Here is a 21,176-nt window from a genome sequence, read left to right as displayed (position 1 = left end):
GAGCCAGAAATCTTGATTGTTTGTAGGTGACCAAATACTTATTTTCCACCATAATTTGCAAATAAATTCATTACAAATCTTACAATGTGATTTTCTGGATTTTTTTTTCTCATTTCGTCTGTCGTAGTTGAAGTGTACCTATGATGAAAATTACAGGCCTCTCTCATCGCTTTAAGTGGGATAACTTGCACAATTGGTGGCTGACTAAATACTTTTTTGCCCCACTGTACAAACACACAAACCACACACACACACACACTCTATATACAGTGCCTTGCGAAAGTATTCGGCCCCCTTGAACTTTGCGACCTTTTGCCACATTTCAGGCTTCAAACATAAAGATATAAAACTGTATTTTTTTGTGAAGAATCAACAACAAGTGGGACACAATCATGAAGTGGAACGACATTTATTGGATATTTCAAACTTTTTTAACAAATCAAAAACTGAAAAATTGGGCGTGCAAAATTATTCAGCCCCTTTACTTTCAGTGCAGCAAACTCTCTGATGGTGATGCAGGAGATAACAGACCTGCCTCCTGTAACCCCTCTGATGGTGATGCAGGAGATAACAGACCTGCCTCCTGTAACCCCTCTGATGGTGATGCAGGAGATAACAGACCTGTATGGTGTTCCTGTAACCCCTCTGATGGTGATGCAGGAGATAATAGACCTGCCTCCTGTAACCCCTCTGATGGTGATGCAGGAGATAACAGACCTGCCTCCTGTAACCCCTCTGATGGTGATGCAGGAGATAACAGTCATTCCTGTCCCCTGTGGTTCCTGTAACCCCTCTGATGGTGATGCAGGAGATAACAGATCTGCCTCCTGTAACCCCTCTGATGGTGATGCAGGAGATAACAGACCTGCCTCCTGTAACCCCTCTGATGGTGATGCAGGAGATAGTTCAAACAGGTGCCATTAACACCCTACAGGTATATAGTAGGACAGAGGAGCCTCTTAAAGAAGAAGTTACAGGTCTGTGAGAGCCAGAAATCTTGCTTGTTTGTAGGTGACCAAATACTTATTTTCCACCTGCCTCCTGTAACCCCTCTGATGGTGATGCAGGAGATAACAGACCTGCCTCCTGTAACCCCTCTGATGGTGATGCAGGAGATAACAGACCTGCCTCCTGTAACCCCTCTGATGGTGATGCAGGAGATAACAGACCTGCCTCCTGTAACCCCTCTGATGGTGATGCAGGAGATAACAGACCTGCCTCCTGTAACCCCTCTGATGGTGATGCAGGAGATAACAGACCTGCCTCCTGTAACACCTCTGATGGTGATGCAGGAGATAACAGACCTGCCTCCTGTAACACCTCTGATGGTGATGCAGGAGATAACAGACCTGCCTCCTGTAACACCTCTGATGGTGATGCAGGAGATAACAGACCTGCCTCCTGTAACCCCTCTGATGGTGATGCAGGAGATAACAGACCTGCCTCCTGTAACCCCTCTGATGGTGATGCAGGAGATAACAGACCTGCCTCCTGTAACCCCTCTGATGGTGATGCAGGAGATAACAGACCTGCCTCCTGTAACCCCTCTGATGGTGATGCAGGAGATAACAGACCTGCCTCCTGTAACCCCTCTGATGGTGATGCAGGAGATAACAGACCTGCCTCCTGTAACCCCTCTGATGGTGATGCAGGAGATAACAGACCTGCCTCCTGTAACCCCTCTGATGGTGATGCAGGAGATAACAGACCTGCCTCCTGTAACCCCTCTGATGGTGATGCAGGAGATAACAGACCTGCCTCCTGTAACCCCTCTGATGGTGATGCAGGAGATAACAGATCTGCCTCCTGTAACCCCTCTGATGGTGATGCAGGAGATAACAGACCTGCCTCCTGTAACCCCTCTGATGGTGATGCAGGAGATAACAGACATGCCTCCTGTAACCCCTCTGATGGTGATGCAGGAGATAACAGACCTGCCTCCTGTAACCCCTCTGATGGTGATGCAGGAGATAACAGACCTGCCTCCTGTAACCCCTCTGATGGTGATGCAGGAGATAACAGACCTGCCTCCTGTAACCCCTCTGATGGTGATGCAGGAGATAACAGATCTGCCTCCTGTAACCCCTCTGATGGTGATGCAGGAGATAACAGACCTGCCTCCTGTAACCCCTCTGATGGTGATGCAGGAGATAACAGACCTGCCTCCTGTAACCCCTCTGATGGTGATGCAGGAGATAACAGACCTGCCTCCTGTAACCCCTCTGATGGTGATGCAGGAGATAACAGACCTGCCTCCTGTAACCCCTCTGATGGTGATGCAGGAGATAACAGACCTGCCTCCTGTAACCCCTCTGATGGTGATGCAGGAGATAACAGACCTGCCTCCTGTAACCCCTCTGATGGTGATGCAGGAGATAACAGATCTGCCTCCTGTAACCCCTCTGATGGTGATGCAGGAGATAACAGACCTGCCTCCTGTAACCCCTCTGATGGTGATGCAGGAGATAACAGACCTGCCTCCTGTAACCCCTCTGATGGTGATGCAGGAGATAACAGACCTGCCTCCTGTAACCCCTCTGATGGTGATGCAGGAGATAACAGACCTGCCTCCTGTAACCCCTCTGATGGTGATGCAGGAGATAACAGACCTGCCTCCTGTAACCCCTCTGATGGTGATGCAGGAGATAACAGATCTGCCTCCTGTAACCCCTCTGATGGTGATGCAGGAGATAACAGACCTGCCTCCTGTAACCCCTCTGATGGTGATGCAGGAGATAACAGACCTGCCTCCTGTAACCCCTCTGATGGTGATGCAGGAGATAACAGATCTGCCTCCTGTAACCCCTCTGATGGTGATGCAGGAGATAACAGATCTGCCTCCTGTAACCCCTCTGATGGTGATGCAGGAGATAACAGACCTGCCTCCTGTAACCCCTCTGATGGTGATGCAGGAGATAACAGACCTGCCTCCTGTAACCCCTCTGATGGTGATGCAGGAGATAACAGACCTGCCTCCTGTAACCCCTCTGATGGTGATGCAGGAGATAACAGATCTGCCTCCTGTAACCCCTCTGATGGTGATGCAGGAGATAGCAGACCTGCCCCTTCATGTTCTGTTTTCAGGGTGTTTCCTTACAACTGTAATGTCTGACACAAATGTACTTCATCATTCCTTGGAAAGCCCTGTGTTAATTGTGCACAGATGTCGTACATTATGTTTTGCACTGGCTTCATACCCCTCAGTTATTCTAGTAGTACCGTATCATTATCTCTGAGATGTGTCCCAGAGCGCCTCAGTTCACTTCTTGGATCATTTTTTACATTCAACGGACAAAGACGTTTTCAGAGAAGAAAGGGGGAAACAAAAACCATCGTCTTGTGTTTTTCAGACCTTTGGCAAAGCTGTCAACTTTTGTGTGTTCTCAAAGTTTTATATTGTGTGTGTGTGCGTGTGCGTGCCCAGGTGTGGCTAAAGCACATTCCTAGCTAATGATAGGTTTGTCCCTCCATGCGCCGTCAAGTATGGTAAACTTATTTTGACCCACAGTTGGTGAAGGCAAATGTTCTTTGCTGGAAAGCTGAGTAGGTTGTATGTAGTTTAGACCCATAGACTCTTATTTCATACAGGGGGAGGGACTACTAGAAGAAAGGAAGGAGAGGACCAGGGGAGAGAGATAGGGAGGGAGAAAGAGACAGAGGTGGAGAGATAGAGACAGCGAGGGATAGAGAGAGAGAGACAAAGAAGGAGGAAGAGAGAGGCAGGCGAACAGAGAAAGACCGCTATCTGGCTGCATGTTCACTTTGTGTGAGTCAGTCAGCGAGTCAGTCAGTCAGTAAGTCAGCGAGCCAGTCAGTCAGTCAGTGAATCAAGCCGTGTAAACAGGAGTAAAAGTGGGGAACCTCTCTCTTCCTGTTGATGGAATTCCTAGCAGCTCCATGCTCTCCTCCCAGGCACTGAAACACCCAGCAGAGAACAGCAGTCCAAAGGATGCAAGTTTTCAAGTCCTGCCTGGGAAAACTGGTACAGCATTAGGGAAGGAGGCAGGGAAGGAGAGAGGAATGTGAATAGTTTGTCAGGCAGCTGGCGTGAGACTGAAGTTTTAATAAGTTAACAGGCAGAGCAGCAGCAGGAGTACATTTGCTGCGCTGCGGGATTCTAAGCTGTGTACAACTGTTCCTTCTGTGTTGAAGTGCTAGAAAGATAAATCATTGAATGTGCCGACTACTGTAGATGTTAAAATATATTAGCATACTAGAAAAAATATAAACATACTAGAAAAAAATATTATCATACTAGAATTGATGCTCATCAAGAAATAACAGCGACAAGTGCACAGGAAAACCATTTAAAACAACTGTAGGGGCATTACAGCGCATTAGATAAAGTCGCTCAGAAGATGTGGTTTTAGCTGCAATCTAATGTCGACTTTGCTTGTGGAAAACGGTATGAGCGATGTAAGGGTTTTACACATGCGCAGTTGTTGGGTCTCGATCCTTCTGCAAGTTGGATGAGCAGCGCATTTACCTCAGCAACAGAAAGTCATGTCAAAGACTAGCTAGCTTACATTAGCTGAAACCCTATATTACAATACAACACACACACAAATAATAATGACCACTCCAAGGATCAAGTGGAGAATGTTTCTTGTTACCATTTTGTCCTGTGTTTACAGAGCAGTGATTTGTATTTGTCATGATATTGTATATTCATTTTGATTTGATCTGACTGATTTGAATATCAGTGCATCAGATGTCATACACTGTTATAGCAAAGTAATGTCCATTATCACTGTGATATAGAGAAATAATGATTGTTTTCCACGTTGAAATCAGTCTGAGCAGTTGTTTGTTCGTTCGATCATTCATTTAACCTGCTGTGTCTCTCTCGGTCACAACCAGAAGCCGGATTCAAGGAATTCCAGAGGCAGCATTGACCGGGATGACGGCATCCTCCACGGCCCAGTAAGTCTCCTCTTTTACTTGGTTTCCCTGGATGGAATAACAGTCAACTCTATCTCCTTTTCTCTTTACCTCTCTCACAAATATGCAAAATACTTTGGGCTTTCACTCAAAAGATTTTGTCTGGGGGGGGGGATTCCCGTCAATGTCTCTCTGTTGTCTGTTCTTGTTGTACCACTCCTAGCCTGGGGTTGTGTATGAGTTATACAGTGAGTCAGTGAGTATTACAGTACGTCAGTCGTACAGTGGGAGAGAACACTCCCAGACAGCCTGTGTAGTAACTCTAGAGGATCAAGTCAATCAAACCAGTAGTTCTGTATTTACGCTGTAGTGCAGTATATTAGCAGGCATAAATGTTTTCCTTACTGAATGGTTTTGTGGTAAAATAGCAACAGAGGCCCCCTGACAGATAGATGCTATCAGTTTTTAAAACATGACTTTGGCTCAGAGAGCTTCAACATATAAATGCATAATAGAGACAGTGCATTCGGAAAGTGTTCAGACCCCTTCTGTTTTTCCACATTTAGTTACGTAACAACCTTATTCCAACATGTATTAAATGGTCACGTTCGTTGTAACGAGGAGACTAAGGCGCAGCGTGATGAGAATACAGTCCTCTTTATTAAAGGAAGACCACTTAAACAAACTAACAAAACAAAACAACAAACGTGAAGCTATAAACACTGGTGCTGACACAGGCAACTAGACATAGACAATAACCCACCAAATACCCAAGGAATATGGCTACATAAATATGGTCCCCAATCAGAGACAATGATAAACAGCTGCTTCTGATTGAGAACCAATCTAGGCAACCATAGACATAAAAACACCTAGACTAGAAACAAGCCCATAAACATACAAAAACCCTAGACAGGACAAAAACACATATATAACCCTCGTCACACCCTGACCTAACCAAAATAATAAAGAAAACTAAGGTCAGGGCGTGACATAAATAAATACAAATTCACATCAATCTACACACAATATCCCAAAATGACAAAGCGTAAACAGGTTTTTTGAAGTTTTTTCAAATGTATTAAAAATAGATAACTGAAATACCTTATTTACATAAGTATTCAGACCCTTAGCTAAGAAACTCAAAATTGCGCTCAGGTGTGTCCTGTTTCCATTGATCATCCTTGGAGATGTTTCTACAACGTGATTGGTGTCCAGCTGTGGTAAATTCAATCGATTGGACATGATTTGGAAAGGCACACACCTGTCTATATACGGTCCCACAGTTGACAGTGCATGTCAGAGCAAAAACTAAGCCGTGAAGTCAAAGGAATTGTCCGAAGAGCCCTGAGACAGAATTGTGTCAAGGCACAGATCTGGGGAAGGGCACCAAATCATTTCTACAGCATTGAAGGGCCCCAAGAACACAGTGGCCTCCATCATTCTTAAATTAAGTTAGGAACCACCAAGACTCTTCCTAGAGCTGGCTGCCCAGCCAAACTGAGCAATCGGGGAAGAAGGGTTTTGGTCAGGGAGGTGATCAAGATCCTGATGGTCACTCTGACAGAGCTCCAGAGTTCCTGTGTGAAATTGGGAACCTTCCAGAGAACCTTCCAGAAGCCACTCCTCAGTAAAAGGCACATGACAGCCCGCTTGGAGTTTGCCAAAAGATACCTAAAGGACTCTCAGACCATGAGAAACAAGATTCTTTGGACTGATGAAACCAAGATTGAACTCTTTGGCCTGAATGCCAAATGTCATGTCTGGAGGAAACCTGGCGTCATCCCTATGGTGAAACAGGGTGGTGGTTGCATCATGCCGTGGAGATGTTTTTTAGAGACAGGGACTGGGAGACTAGTCAGGATCGAGGGAAAGATGAACAGAGAAAAGTACAGAGAGATCCTTGATGGAAACGTACTCCAGGACGTCAGACTGGGGTGAAGGTTCACCTTCCAACAGGACAACAGCCAAGACAACTCAAGAGTGGCATTCTCTGATTGTCCTTGAGTTGCCCAGCCAGAGCCCAGACTTGAACCCGATGTAACATCTCTGGAGAGACCTGAAAATAGCTGTGCAGCAACGCTCCCCATCCAACCTGACAGAGCTTGAGAGGATCTGCAGAGAAGAATGGGAGAAACTCCCCAAACACAGATGTGCCAAGCTTCTAGCTTCATACCCAAGAAGGCTCAAGGCGGTAATCACTGCCAATGGTGCTCCAACAAAGTACTGAGTAAACGGTCTAAATGTGATAAAAACCTTGTTTTGTGTGTAAAAAGTCAAGTGGTCTGAAGACTTTCTGAATGCACTGGACATGCTTACATCATAGGCATTCCATAAGCAAGTTGTATGTGTTTGTCTTAGCACTCTGGGGATTTACCTTCAACTGGAAAAAGGAATGTCAAGGGGTTAACAGATTCACACAGATCATCTTGGGACCATCAATTGTAAATATATATTGATAATAAAATAAGAAATAAAAAATGGTTGAAGATTTAGCCTTGGCTCTTTGAATTCACATTAGGATACCAACATGTTTACTGGGCTTAAAGGAGAATAAAAGAACACTGACTGATATGAAGGAATATCCATCTGTTGTCATGTATAGAATATATAATGTAGAACTATCAGAATATAGAATTTAGAACTGTTTGAACATAGAATGTAGAACTATTAGAATGTAGAACTATTAGAACATAGATTGTAGAACTGTTTGAACATAGAACATAGAACTATTAGAACATAGAATGTAGAACTGTTAGAACGTAGAACTATTAGGACATAGAACGTAGAACTATTAGGACATAGAACTATTAGAACATTGAATGTAGAACTATTAGGACATCGAATGTAGAACTATTAGGAATAGAATGTAGAACTATTAGAACATAGAATGTAGAACTTTTAGAATGCAGAACTATTATGACATAGAATGTAGAACTATTAGAATGTAGAACTATAAGAACATAGAACTATTAGGACATAGAATGTAGAACCATTTCATTTATTCCCTGTCATTGCTCAGTATCATTACATTGAGCTGTATGGACAGCTGTGTTCTGAGCTGCATGGACCATTAGAAGTGTATAGCCCCAAACCAAACCCACTCTTAGTTTAAAACACCGCCCACATTAATGCAGCAGCTCTCATGCAATCCACTCTATTTTACTGGGCAATTTGCAAAACCAAAATCTTGCTTCATGGCGAGATAACTGTCAGAATCTGTCTCCCTTATAATAATTATAGCCAGGCAGAGGATGAAGCCAAGGACTGATGGATAGCCGTTCAGCATGTTGAGTTGATGCACTAAAATATTGAATACAACTCTCAATAACCTCTAGGCTATTCTGTAAACTTCAATCAGCAAGTGTTTTATTGACTTAAATGTAAATAGGGAATACTGCATATGGTCTGTTCTACAGTTTGTTTTGGGGCTATCACAGTAAAGCAGAGATGTGTTTTTACTGTGGAACGCCTTGGTGGTTGGCTGTGGTCCGGTTAGGTCTGTGTATCCAAGCAGCAGGAGTATTTTGAGTGTTGGTGGAGAGACCACAACAACACAGATGACACCAGAGAGACTGCTCACTGGGATGCTGTGGGAAAACACTGTTGGAAATGTGGAATGAATCCTGCTGGTTTATTTCAACTGCTTGTTTGTGTTTGTTTGTGCAGGCAGGAAACCAGCACATATACCAACCCATAGGCAAACCAGGTAATGTCTCAGCCAATGTAATTACAAGTTTACCTTACACTTATTGTTTTCACTGTTCCCCTGGTTCTCTGACTCTAACTCTGACGGGCTCTGACTAGCTCTAACTCTGACTGGCTCTGACACTCTGACTCTAACTCTGACTGGCTCTAACTCTGTCCGACTCTGACACCGACTCTGACTCTAACTCCGACCGACTCTGACTAACTCTGACTGGCTCTGACACCAACACCGGCTCTGACTCCAACTCTGACGGGCTCTGACTAGCTCTAACTCTGACTGGCTCTGACACCGACTCTGACACCAACTCTGACACCGACTCTGACACCGACTCTGACTCTAACTCCGACCGACTCTGACTAACTCTGACTGACTCTGACACCGACACCGGCTCTAACTGCGGCTCTAACTCCGACCGACTCTGACACCGACTCTAACTCTGACTGGCTCTGCCTCTGACTGGTTTCTGACTCCGACCGACTCTGACACTGGCTCTAACTCTGACTGGCTCTGCCTCTGACTGGCTCTAACTCTGACTGGCTCTAACTCTGACTGGCTCTAACTCTGACACCGACTCTGACTCTGACTGGCTCTAACTCTGACTGGCTCTAACTCTGACACCGACTCTGACTCTGACGGGCTCTGACTCTGACTGGCTCTGCCTCTGACTGGCTCTAACTCTGACTGGCTCTGCCTCTGACTGGCTCTAACTTTGACTGGCTCTGACACCGACTCTGACTCTGACTGGCTCTAACTCTGACTCTGACGGGCTCTGACTCTGACTGACTCAGACTCTAACTCTGACTCCCTCAACTGTTCTAGCACATTCCTCAACCATTTTAACTGCTAAACTGTGTTGACAGGCTGACAATTTGGCTATTTCTGCTAGGCCTGTGTTAGTTTCTGCTGCCATAATAGTAGATATTTGATAGGAATATCGTTGAATCTGTGAGAGTTTGATAAGAAATGCCACAATTCCTGTGCATCTTCCATATATTCATGCGTTGGTTTTATTACTTATGTAACTGATGATGGTCCTTCGCCTCCACATAACATGCATATATTGTACTATATGTTGTAGTTTAGGTATCTGTTTATTCTTTTGTACTCCAGTGTCTGATGGGTCCTTTGCCTCCACAGAACATGCAGCTCCACCAAAGAAACCCCCCGTCCTGGAGCCCCCAGTCACCTGGGTAGTCTGGCCAGCCTGAACCCCGTGGACAGCTACAATGAGGGAGTGAAGGTAAGCTGATGCTCACATGTTTATTCTACCAATCAAACTTTACACGCATTCCACAACTATCCAGTGATTTGGCTTTATCGCTCAATTTAAGCACACAGATTTACATGTCTCAAAGTTGTTTCAATTTATTTGTAGTTATTGTGTTGGTATTCTACTTTGCACTGCAAAACAAAGTGTTCATCCATCATTTTAAAGCTACAATCCTTCATTGAAATGATAACAAAGTGGTTCACCCCAACTCTGTTTTGGTAAAAAGCTGAAGGATGGACCTGGAGAAATCGTAACCATGTTCAAATTCATAGACAGAGCTGTGGATGCAAGGACTGGCCATCCATGATATCAACATGATAGTTGTAACCATGTTTTTGGCTAGACAGTGTTTGTTTACATTTACTTTGTTTACAAACATCAGAGTAAAACAAGTTCATATGTTGGGTTCTGCTGAGGTACGACAGTTGAACTAAGCTCCTGAGGCATTTACAAGTTATATTCTTCAAATATCAATGGGTATATACACTGAGTGGACAAAACATTAAGGACACCTTCCTAATATTGAGTTGCACCCCCTCCCTTTTGCCCTCAGAACAGCCTCAATTCATCGGGACATGGACTCTACAAGGTGTTAAAAGAGTTCCACAGGGATGCTGACCCATGTTGACTCTAATGCTTCACACAGTTGTCAAGTTGGCTGGATGTCCTTTGGATGGTGGACCATTCTTGATACACATGGGAAACTGTTGAGTGTGAAAAACCCAGCAGTGTTGCAGTTCTTGACACAAACCGGTGCACCTGGCACCTACTACCATACCCATGTCTCAATTGTCTCAAGTCTTAAAGATCCTTCTTTAACCTGTCTCCTCCCCTTCATTTACACTAATGAAGTGGATTTAACAAGTGACATCAATAAGGGATCATAGTTTTTCACCTGGTCAGTCTGTCATGGATAGAGCAAGTGTCCTTAATGTTTTGTACATTCAGTGTTTAATTCATTTATACGTGCAAGAATGGATGTTGCAATTAAGGATTCTATCTTTAAACTGAGAAGTTCATGACTATGCTTCTAAAACATGACTAACTGTCCCTATTTCTGTTAGAACATTCCTACATGACTTTAACATGTTGGCAAGATCACAACAACTACCACTGTATTTCAACTGCACAGACTTCCCCTTTTTTATGACACCCAAACACCGGAGATGTCACTATTTTCCCCAGTGATGGTTACTATGGCAACAGTCCGCTTGAGTTTCTCTGTGTCAGCATAGAACATCCAGGAGCGTTACCTTCCCGAAGTTATCCAAACTGTTAGCTCTGCTCTGCTACCACTGCCTTGGTGTCATTAGGCTGCATCACAAATGGCACACTATTCCCTATATAGTGCACTACAGTACTTTTGACCAGAGTCCTATGGGCCCTGGTCAAAAGCAGTGCACTAAATAGGGGGCCTTTTGGGGTGCACCCTAAGCCTCAGCTAAAGCAGTCCCAGCTGTAGTTCACCCCCTCTCTCCTCCTTCCCCAAACACGCTCATAAATACCACACGATCGACCAGGCAGTCAGGCCTGCAATGCACCCTGGGAAGGAACACACTCTTTCCATTACACTGCCTTTTTACCATCAGCATGGAAAATGATTTAACAAGAGGAATAGTCTAGCTAATGTGGTTCCTTGTTCCTGAGAAAGAAGCCAACATGTAAACACTGACATGGACATTATCAGCCCATCATGACTGGAACTGAGATGGTCAGACTGGGCTATGATATGACGCATCACAAGTGGCTTCCTATTCCCTATATAGTACACTGCTTTTGACCAGAGCCCCATAGGCCCTAGTGGTAAAACGTTTTGCACTATATAGGAAATAGGATGTCATTTGTGACCCTATACTACTATGTACTCAGTACTGTACTACCATGGCAACCTGTTCCCTGTTCTGATGAGGGAATTAGTGGGATTCATGCAAAAGATAAACACGTGTCAAATCAAACACAAAGACTACATTTACACAGGCAGCACAATTCTGATATTTTACCAGTAATTGGTCTTTTGACCAATCAGATCAGATCCTTTTCCAATAATTAGGTACATTTTTAGAATTGGGCTGCCTGTATAAACACAGACAAAGTTTCATGACCACAACATTTAAGTCACCACCTCTGTGGATATTTCTGTATTTACTCAACCAACCTCTCCAAAACCTTATTTATTTGGATGAAACGTTGCTCTCTGGTGTTATTGCGTGTATTGTTAATGCTTGTTGCATTAATATCTTCTCCCTCTTCTGTCCCTCTTGCCTCTGCCTTACTGTTGTTGAACTTAGCCCTGGCGGGTAAGAGAACACTGTGAATGTGTGTGTGTGTGTGTGTGTGTGTGTGTGTGTGTGTGTGTGTGTGTGTGTGTACGTGTGTGTGTGTGTGTGTGTGTACGTTCATACGTGTGTGTGTGTGTGTGTGTGTGTGTGTGTGTGTGTGTTCATGTGTGTGTGTGTACGTTCATGTGTGTGTGTGTGTGTGTGTGTGTGTGTGTGTGTACGTTCATACGTGTGTGTGTGTGTACGTTCATACGTGTGTGTGTGTGTGTGTGTGTGTGTGTCTTTAGACCTAACTTCTCACAGAGTTGTCAATCAGTTGTAATTTGATGCTGAAAAGCAGGCTATGGGTTGGGTTGGACAATGGATTCCATCTGTATCTCTGGTAACAGTCAACTTCTAATGCATCATCTGATCTGGTGCACTTTACAAATGGCACCCCATTCCCTATATAGTGTACTACTTTAGACCAGAGGGCCCTGGAAGTATAGTATATAAGAAATAGGGTGCCATTTGGGACTCAGACAGGGTTCATTCACCTGTTGTCTGTTCACTGAACCACTTTAGCCTTCTCATCCTAATGCATTTCTTCCATTCACCGTACTGACACAACACTTCTTTACCATCGATAAAGTGGGTCTTATAGCGGGCCATGTAGGGGTCTTATAGCGGGCCATGTAGAGGTCTTATAGTGGGCCATGTAGAGGTCTTATAGTGGGCCATGTAGAGGTCTTATAGTGGGCCATGTACAGGTCTTATAGTGGGCCATGTAGAGGTCTTATAGTGGGCCATGTAGAGGTCTTATAGTGGGCCATGTAGAGGTCTTATAGTGGGCCATATAGAGGTCTTATAGTGGGCCATGTAGTGGTCTTATAGTGGGCCATGTAGAGGTCTTATAGTGGGCCATGTAGAGGTCTTATAGTGGGCCATGTAGAGGTCTTATAGGGGGCCATGTAGAGGTCTTATAGTGGGCCATGTAGAGGTCTTATAGTGGGCCATGTAGAGGTCTTATAGTGGGCCATGTAGAGGTCTTATAGTGGGCCATGTAGAGGTCTTATAGTGGGCCATGTAGAGGTCTTATAGTGGGCCATGTAGAGGTCTTATAGTGGGCCATGTAGAGGTCTTATAGTGGGCCATGTCTTATAGCGGGCCAGAGGTCTTATAGTGGGCCATGTAGAGGTCTTATAGCGGGCCATGTAGAGGTCTTATAGTGGGCCATGTAGAGGTCTTATAGTGGGCCATGTAGAGGTCTTATAGCGGGCCATGTAGAGGTCTTATAGCGGGCCATGTAGAGGTCTTATAGTGGGCCATGTAGAGGTCTTATAGTGGACCATGTAGAGGTCTTATAGTGGGCCATGTAGAGGTCTTATAGTGGGCCATGTAGAGGTCTTATAGTGGGCCATGTAGAGGTCTTATAGCGGGCCATGTAGAGGTCTTATAGTGGGCCATGTAGAGGTCTTATAGTGGGCCATGTAGAGGTCTTATAGCGGGCCATGTAGAGGTCTTATAGTGGGCCATGTAGAGGTCTTATAGCGGGCCATGTAGCGGTCTTATAGTGGGCCATGTAGAGGTCTTATAGTGGGCCATGTAGAGGTCTTATAGCGGGCCATGTAGCGGTCTTATAGTGGGCCATGTAGAGGTCTTATAGTGGGCCATGTAGTGCTTGGGTATGTTCAGATCTGTGTTTGTGTGGCCATAATAATGTGTTTGTCTATGACATTGTTTCAAACAACCCTCTGAATCCTAAATATAACACATTGACTTCTTCCTGAATGGGATCTGTGCACTTTTGACATGATTTAGGAATAATGCTGAATTCCAAATAACTCCATTATAGAAAGTATTGTTTATTCCAGATGCTGACATCTTCCTAACATAACCTCTAACCCTCTCTAGACCTAATGTATAATTTCAAGGATATGTTTGACTTGATTTAGCCCCTGGTGACAGTCTCTACAAACATTTCAAATTCCTTGGGTGTTTTGTCATTGTGATTTACTACCATGAATGAATGTGGTGTTGACTGACTGGTGATATATACTGCCATCTATTGGTGAGAGTTAAGAAATGCAAGGTTGAACATTATATGAATCATCTGACCCGCTCTGTTATTTCTCCATCTCTGCTCACAGTGTATTTTTCTCCTTCATTCAGCTCCAGCCTCAGGAGATCAGCCCACCCCCCACTGCCAACCTGGACCGCTCTAATGACAAGGTCTATGAGAATGTCACAGGACTGGTGAAGGCTGTCATTGAGATGTCCAGTAAAATTCAGCCTGCGCCTCCCGAGGAATACGTGCCAATGGTCAAGGTAGGAGAGACACAGTGTTCATCGTCTCCACATTCAATCACCAGGGTTCATTGTAGCAAAACGTTTACGTTTCGTTCTTTTTGGAAATATTTTATCCATTTGACCTTTAGCAGACTCTCTTATCCAGAGAGACTTACAGTTGTGAGTCATTTAGCAGACTCTCTTATCCAGAGAGACGTACAGTAGTGAGTCATTTAGCAGACTCTCTTATCCAGAGAGACTTACAGTAGTGAGTCATTTAGCAGACTCTCTTATCCAGAGAGACTTACAGTAGTGAGTCATTTAGCAGACTCTCTTATCCAGAGAGACTTACAGTAGTGAGTCATTTAGCAGACTCTCTTATCCAGAGAGACGTACAGTAGTGAGTAATTTAGCAGACTCTTATCCAGAGAGACGTACAGTAGTGAGTCATTTAGCAGACTCTCTTATCCAGAGAGACTTACAGTAGTGAGTCATTTAGCAGACTCTCTTATTTAGAGAGACTTACAGTAGTGAGTCATTTAGCAGACTCTCTTATCCAGAGAGACGTACAGTAGTGAGTCATTTAGCAGACTCTCTTATCCAGAGCGACTTACAGTAGTGAGTCATTTAGCAGACTCTCTTATCCAGAGAGACGTACAGTAGTGAGTCATTTAGCAGACTCTCTTATCCAGAGAGACGTACAGTAGTGAGTCATTTAGCAGACTCTCTTATCCAGAGTGACGTACAGTAGTGAGTCATTTAGCAGACTCTCTTATCCAGAGAGACTTACAGTAGTGAGTAATTTAGCAGACTCTCTTATCCAGAGAGACTTATAGTAGTGAGTCATTTAGCAGACTCTCTTATCCAGAGAGACGTACAGTAGTGAGTCATTTAGCAGACTCTCTTATCCAGAGAGACGTACAGTAGTGAGTCATTTAGCAGACTCTCTTATCCAGAGAGACGTACAGTAGTGAGTCATTTAGCAGACTCTCTTATCCATAGAGATGTACAGTAGTGAGTCATTTAGCAGACTCTCTTATCCAGAGAGACGTACAGTAGTGAGTCATTTAGCAGACTCTCTTATCCAGAGAGACATACAGTAGTGAGTCATTTAGCAGACTTCTAGGTTTCTAGGATTGGTTCATATGAGTAAATTTGTGTTTCAGGATGTGGGTCTGGCACTGAGAACACTCCTGGCCACAGTGGATGAAACAATCACGTTACTTCCAGCTAGCACACACAGAGAGGTACGTTAACCAGGCATGGGCCTCTTCTGATCCAGCACTATGTTAGTCCCGTCTGCCCCCTCTTATACAGGACATTTTGTTTTAAGTAGTTATATAATACTGGAATATGTGCACCCTGTTCATTCGCTGAACCTATTTCTATTTTATCTCTCAATATATTATAATTATAATAATAATAATATATGGAACATTTTTGTTTTAATAAAATACTATCTTATCTTAAAGGTGGAGATGGCCCAGAAGCTGTTGAACTCTGACCTGGCGGAGCTGATCAACAAGATGAAGCTGGCCCAGCAGTACGTCATGACCAGCCTGCAGCAGGACTACAAGAAACAGATGTTGACGGCCGCCCACGCCCTGGCCGTAGACGCCAAGAACCTTCTAGACGTCATCGACCAGAGCCGGCTCAGGATGTTGGGCCAGGCCCGGCCGCCACCTCACTAGCGCTGTGGGAGGAGGGTGTGGAGTGTGGGATGAACTGAGTCAACACAAAGCTTCTGTCTGAATGACTGTCTGGACAGATGGAAGCCATGTGAAGGGACCCTTGGGTTTGTTCACCTGTTCTGTCATGTCTAATCAGTGATTACTTCAAGGAAGGGAGGAATGAGGAAGATTTCACTGTGAAGGAATTTGAACGGGATACTGCTTCTACAGGACCATCATATGGACTGGACTCCATGTGCATCACCAGGCAGACTAGCGACCACCTCTGACCCTCACTCCCCAACACACCACTCCTTTTTATAGACTTGGAATCTTTGAAGAGTTATTTTATGCTGCACCGATTGTGTCGGCTGACTAACTGTGAATTCCTACAGTCCCAGATTTCATCTGAAGAAGAATCAGGAGGCACACTTCAGAAACTGCTCCCCCCAGAGGACATATGGAGGATGATGTGGACAACACAACTGAACTGGAACCTCTCTGCTTTAGTAGACAGAACACTGAGCTCCTCACACTACGTCGAACATGTCTGCTTCATTGTTAACACTTGTCACAAGCTCAATAGTGATTCATGGAGGATCACAAACACTGGGATATATTTTGTCTTGGCTCAGTCGGCCATCTTGTCAAATAGGAGAAAATAAAGGATGAAATAAAATGATGACAAAAAGACAGAGCTGTGACAGTGCTTTCCTGTGGTTATAAATGACAGCCAAAGCTGTGACAGTGCTTTCCTGTGGTTATGAATGACAGACCAAGCTGTGACAGTGCTTTCCTGTGGTTACGAATGACAGACCAAGCTGTGACAGTGCTTTCCTGTGGTTATAAATGACAGCCAAAGCTGTGACAGTGCTTTCCTGTGGTTATGAATGACAGACCAAGCTGTGACAGTGCTTTCCTGTGGTTATAAATGACAGCCAAAGCTGTGACAGTGCTTTCCTGTGGTTACGAATGACAGACCAAGCTGTGACAGTGCTTTCCTGTGGTTATGAATGACAGCCAAAGCTGTGACAGTGCTTTCCTGTGGTTATGAATGACAGCCAAAGCTGTGACAGTGCTTTCCTGTGGTTATGAATGACAGCCAAAGCTGTGACAGTGCTTTCCTGTGGTTATGAATGACAGCCAAAGCTGTGACAGTGCTTTCCTGTGGTTATAAATGACAGCCAAAGCTGTGACAGTGCTTTCCTGTGGTTACGAATGACAGACAGAGCTGTGACAGTGCTTTCCTGTGGTTATGAATGACAGCCAAAGCTGTGACAGTGCTTTCCTGTGGTTATGAATGACAGACAAAGCTGTGACAGTGCTTTCCTGTGGTTATGAATGACAGCCAAAGCTGTGACAGTGCTTTCCTGTGGTTATGAATGACAGCCAAAGCTGTGACAGTGCTTTCCTGTGGGTATGAATGACAGACAAAGCTGTGACAGTGCTTTCCTGTGGTTATGAATGACAGCCAAAGCTGTGACAGTGCTTTCCTGTGGTTATGAATGACAGCCAAAGCTGTGACAGTGCTTTCCTGTGGTTATGAATGACAGACAAAGCTGTGACAGTGCTTTCCTGTGGTTATGAATGACAGCCAGAGCTGTGACAGTGCTTTCCTGTGGTTATGAATGACAGACCAAGCTGTGACAGTGCTTTCCTGTGGTTACGAATGACAGACCAAGCTGTGACAGTGCTTTCCTGTGGTTATAAATGACAGCCAAAGCTGTGACAGTGCTTTCCTGTGGTTATGAATGACAGCCAAAGCTGTGACAGTGCTTTCCTGTGGTTATATGACAGAATGACAGACCAAGCTGTGACAGTGCTTTCCTGTGGTTATGAATGACAGACCAAAGCTGTGACAGTGCTTTCCTGTGGTTATAAATGACAGCCAAAGCTGTGACAGTGCTTTCCTGTGGTTATGAATGACAGACCAAAGCTGTGACAGTGCTTTCCTGTGGTTATGAATGACAGACAAAGCTGTGACAGTGCTTTCCTGTGGTTATGAATGACAGACCAAGCTGTGACAGTGCTTTCCTGTGGTTATGAATGACAGCCAAAGCTGTGACAGTGCTTTCCTGTGGTTATGAATGACAGACAAAGCTGTGACAGTGCTTTCCTGTGGTTATGAATGACAGCCAAAGCTGTGACAGTGCTTTCCTGTGGTTATGAATGACAGCCAAAGCTGTGACAGTGCTTTCCTGTGGTTATGAATGACAGACAAAGCTGTGACAGTGCTTTCCTGTGGTTATGAATGACAGCCAAAGCTGTGACAGTGCTTTCCTGTGGTTATGAATGACAGCCAAAGCTGTGACAGTGCTTTCCTGTGGTTTTGAATGACAGCCAAAGCTGTGACAGTGCTTTCCTGTGGTTATGAATGACAGCCAAAGCTGTGACAGTGCTTTCCTGTGGTTATGAATGACAGCCAAAGCTGTGACAGTGCTTTCCTGTGGTTATGAATGACAGCCAAAGCTGTGACAGTGCTTTCCTGTGGTTATGAATGACAGCCAAAGCTGTGACAGTGCTTTCCTGTGGTTATGAATGACAGCCAAAGCTGTGACAGTGCTTTCCTGTGGTTATGAATGACAGCCAAAGCTGTGACAGTGCTTTCCTGTGGTTATGAATGACAGCCAAAGCTGTGACAGTGCTTTCCTGTGGTTATGAATGACAGCCAAAGCTGTGACAGTGCTTTCCTGTGGTTATGAATGACAGCCAAAGCTGTGACAGTGCTTTCCTGTGGTTATGAATGACAGCCAAAGCTGTGACAGTGCTTTCCTGTGGTTATGAATGACAGCCAAAGCTGTGACAGTGCTTTCCTGTGGTTATGAATGACAGCCAAAGCTGTGACAGTGCTTTCCTGTGGTTATGAATGACAGCCAAAGCTGTGACAGTGCTTTCCTGTGGTTATGAATGACAGACAGAGCTGTGACAGTGCTTTCTTGTGGTTATGAATGACAGCCAAAGCTGTGACAGTGCTTTCCTGTGGTTATGAATGACAGCCAAAGCTGTGACAGTGCTTTCCTGTGGTTATGAATGACAGCCAAAGCTGTGACAGTGCTTTCCTGTGGTTATGAATGACAGCCAAAGCTGTGACAGTGCTTTCCTGTGGTTATGAATGACAGCCAAAGCTGTGACAGTGCTTTCCTGTGGTTATGAATGACAGCCAAAGCTGTGACAGTGCTTTCCTGTGGTTATGAATGACAGCCAAAGCTGTGACAGTGCTTTCCTGTGGTTATGAATGACAGCCAAAGCTGTGACAGTGCTTTCCTGTGGTTATGAATGACAGCCAAAGCTGTGACAGTGCTTTCCTGTGGTTATGAATGACAGCCAAAGCTGTGACAGTGCTTTCCTGTGGTTATGAATGACAGCCAAAAAGCTGTGACAGTGCTTTCCTGTGGTTATGAATGACAGCCAAAGCTGTGACAGTGCTTTCCTGTGGTTATGAATGACAGCCAAAGCTGTGACAGTGCTTTCCTGTGGTTATGAATGACAGCCAAAGCTGTGACAGTGCTTTCCTGTGGTTATGAATGACAGCCAAAGCTGTGACAGTGCTTTCCTGTGGTTATGAATGACAGCCAAAGCTGTGACAGTGCTTTCCTGTGGTTATGAATGACAGCCAAAGCTGTGACAGTGCTTTCCTGTGGTTATGAATGACAGCCAAAGCTGTGACAGTGCTTTCCTGTGGTTATGAATGACAGCCAAAGCTGTGACAGTGCTTTCCTGTGGTTATGAATGACAGACAAAGCTGTGACAGTGCTTTCCTGTGGTTATGAATGACAGACCAAGCTGTGACAATGCTTTCCTGTGGTTATGAATGACAGCCAAAGCTGTGACAGTGCTTTCCTGTGGTTATGAATGACAGCCAAAGCTGTGACAGTGCTTTCCTGTGGTTATGAATGACAGACAAAGCTGTGACAGTGCTTTCCTGTGGTTATGAATGACAGACAAAGCTGTGACAGTTCTTTCCTGTGGTTATGAATGACAGACAAAGCTGTGACAGTGCTTTCCTGTGGTTATAAATGACAGCCAAAGCTGTGACAGTGCTTTCCTGTGGTTATGAATGACAGCCAAAGCTGTGACAGTGCTTTCCTGTGGTTACGAATGACAAAGGATGGTGTTAGCATGTCATTTATTTTCCTTAATGATGTTTAGCTGAATCTTTCATTTTTCCAATAGTTTAATAGATTTACATTCATATTTTAAACTTCTCGACATTTCGTCAACACATGCTCCCATTTAACACCAACAGGAATGAATGAATACCTTAAAGGGTCATCTCAGCAGTACTTCTCATACTCATCAGCTATTACACAGGTCTTATTCGTAGCTTACTGACAGGTTACCGTGCTTATCATTTAGGTCTATCTGGGATGTCTGCTGAGAAGAGAGAGGACACCCATTGACTGACTTTAACATGTACTACAATCAGTTGAACATGTAAAGTAATGATATTGATCTGGATATTGAGCTTGGCTACAGACAGTTCCTAAGCTATTCAACAAGGTCTATTATTCCTCCTGGTTTCCTCACCAGCTTTATCCTCAGTGGTCATGCAAGTGCCATGAGGCTCCAGGCATTGTTTTATGTTCTGATTACAGTCAGCGTTGGAGGTGAGTGAACTGCATCCAGAGCATCTCAGTGCATCGACTGAAATGACATATAAAATGAAATGACAAACAAATGAATGAATGAATAATGAATTCTCTGTGGGAAGGGATAGACTGAGTAGCAGAATAAAGAGAGTCTTCATGTTTCTTTCATGAGTTGGATGATCAACTGTATATATATATATATATATATACACTGCTCAAAAAAATAAAGGGAACACTAAAATAACACATCCTAGATCTGAATGAATGAAATATTCTTATTAAATAAATTTTACTTTACATAGTTGAATGTGCTGATAACAAAATCACACAAAAATCATCAATGGAAACCAAATGTATCAACCCATGGAGGTCTGGATTTGGAGTCACACTCAAAGTTAAAGTGGAAAAGCACACTACAGGCTGATCCAACTTTGATGTAATGTCCTTAAAACAAGTCAAAATGAGGATCATTAGTGTGTGTGGCCTCCACGTGCCTGTATGACCTCCCTA

The 21,176-nt window shown here is 44.2% G+C and overlaps 1 pseudogene; it reads left to right on the top strand.

Annotated features, from left to right (window-relative positions):
- LOC135520954 (focal adhesion kinase 1-like) overlaps positions 1–16,770 on the top strand; it is an 80,479-nt pseudogene extending 63,709 nt beyond the window's left edge.
- Positions 16,771–21,176: the final 4,406 nt, after the last annotated feature.

The sequence above is a fragment of the Oncorhynchus masou genome, chromosome 29 (genome assembly GCF_036934945.1).
Source record: "Oncorhynchus masou masou isolate Uvic2021 chromosome 29, UVic_Omas_1.1, whole genome shotgun sequence".
Classification (NCBI taxonomy): Eukaryota; Metazoa; Chordata; class Actinopteri; order Salmoniformes; family Salmonidae; genus Oncorhynchus; species Oncorhynchus masou.
The sequence above is the reverse complement of the archived record's forward strand: the minus strand, read 5'-3'. Positions and strand labels throughout refer to the sequence as shown.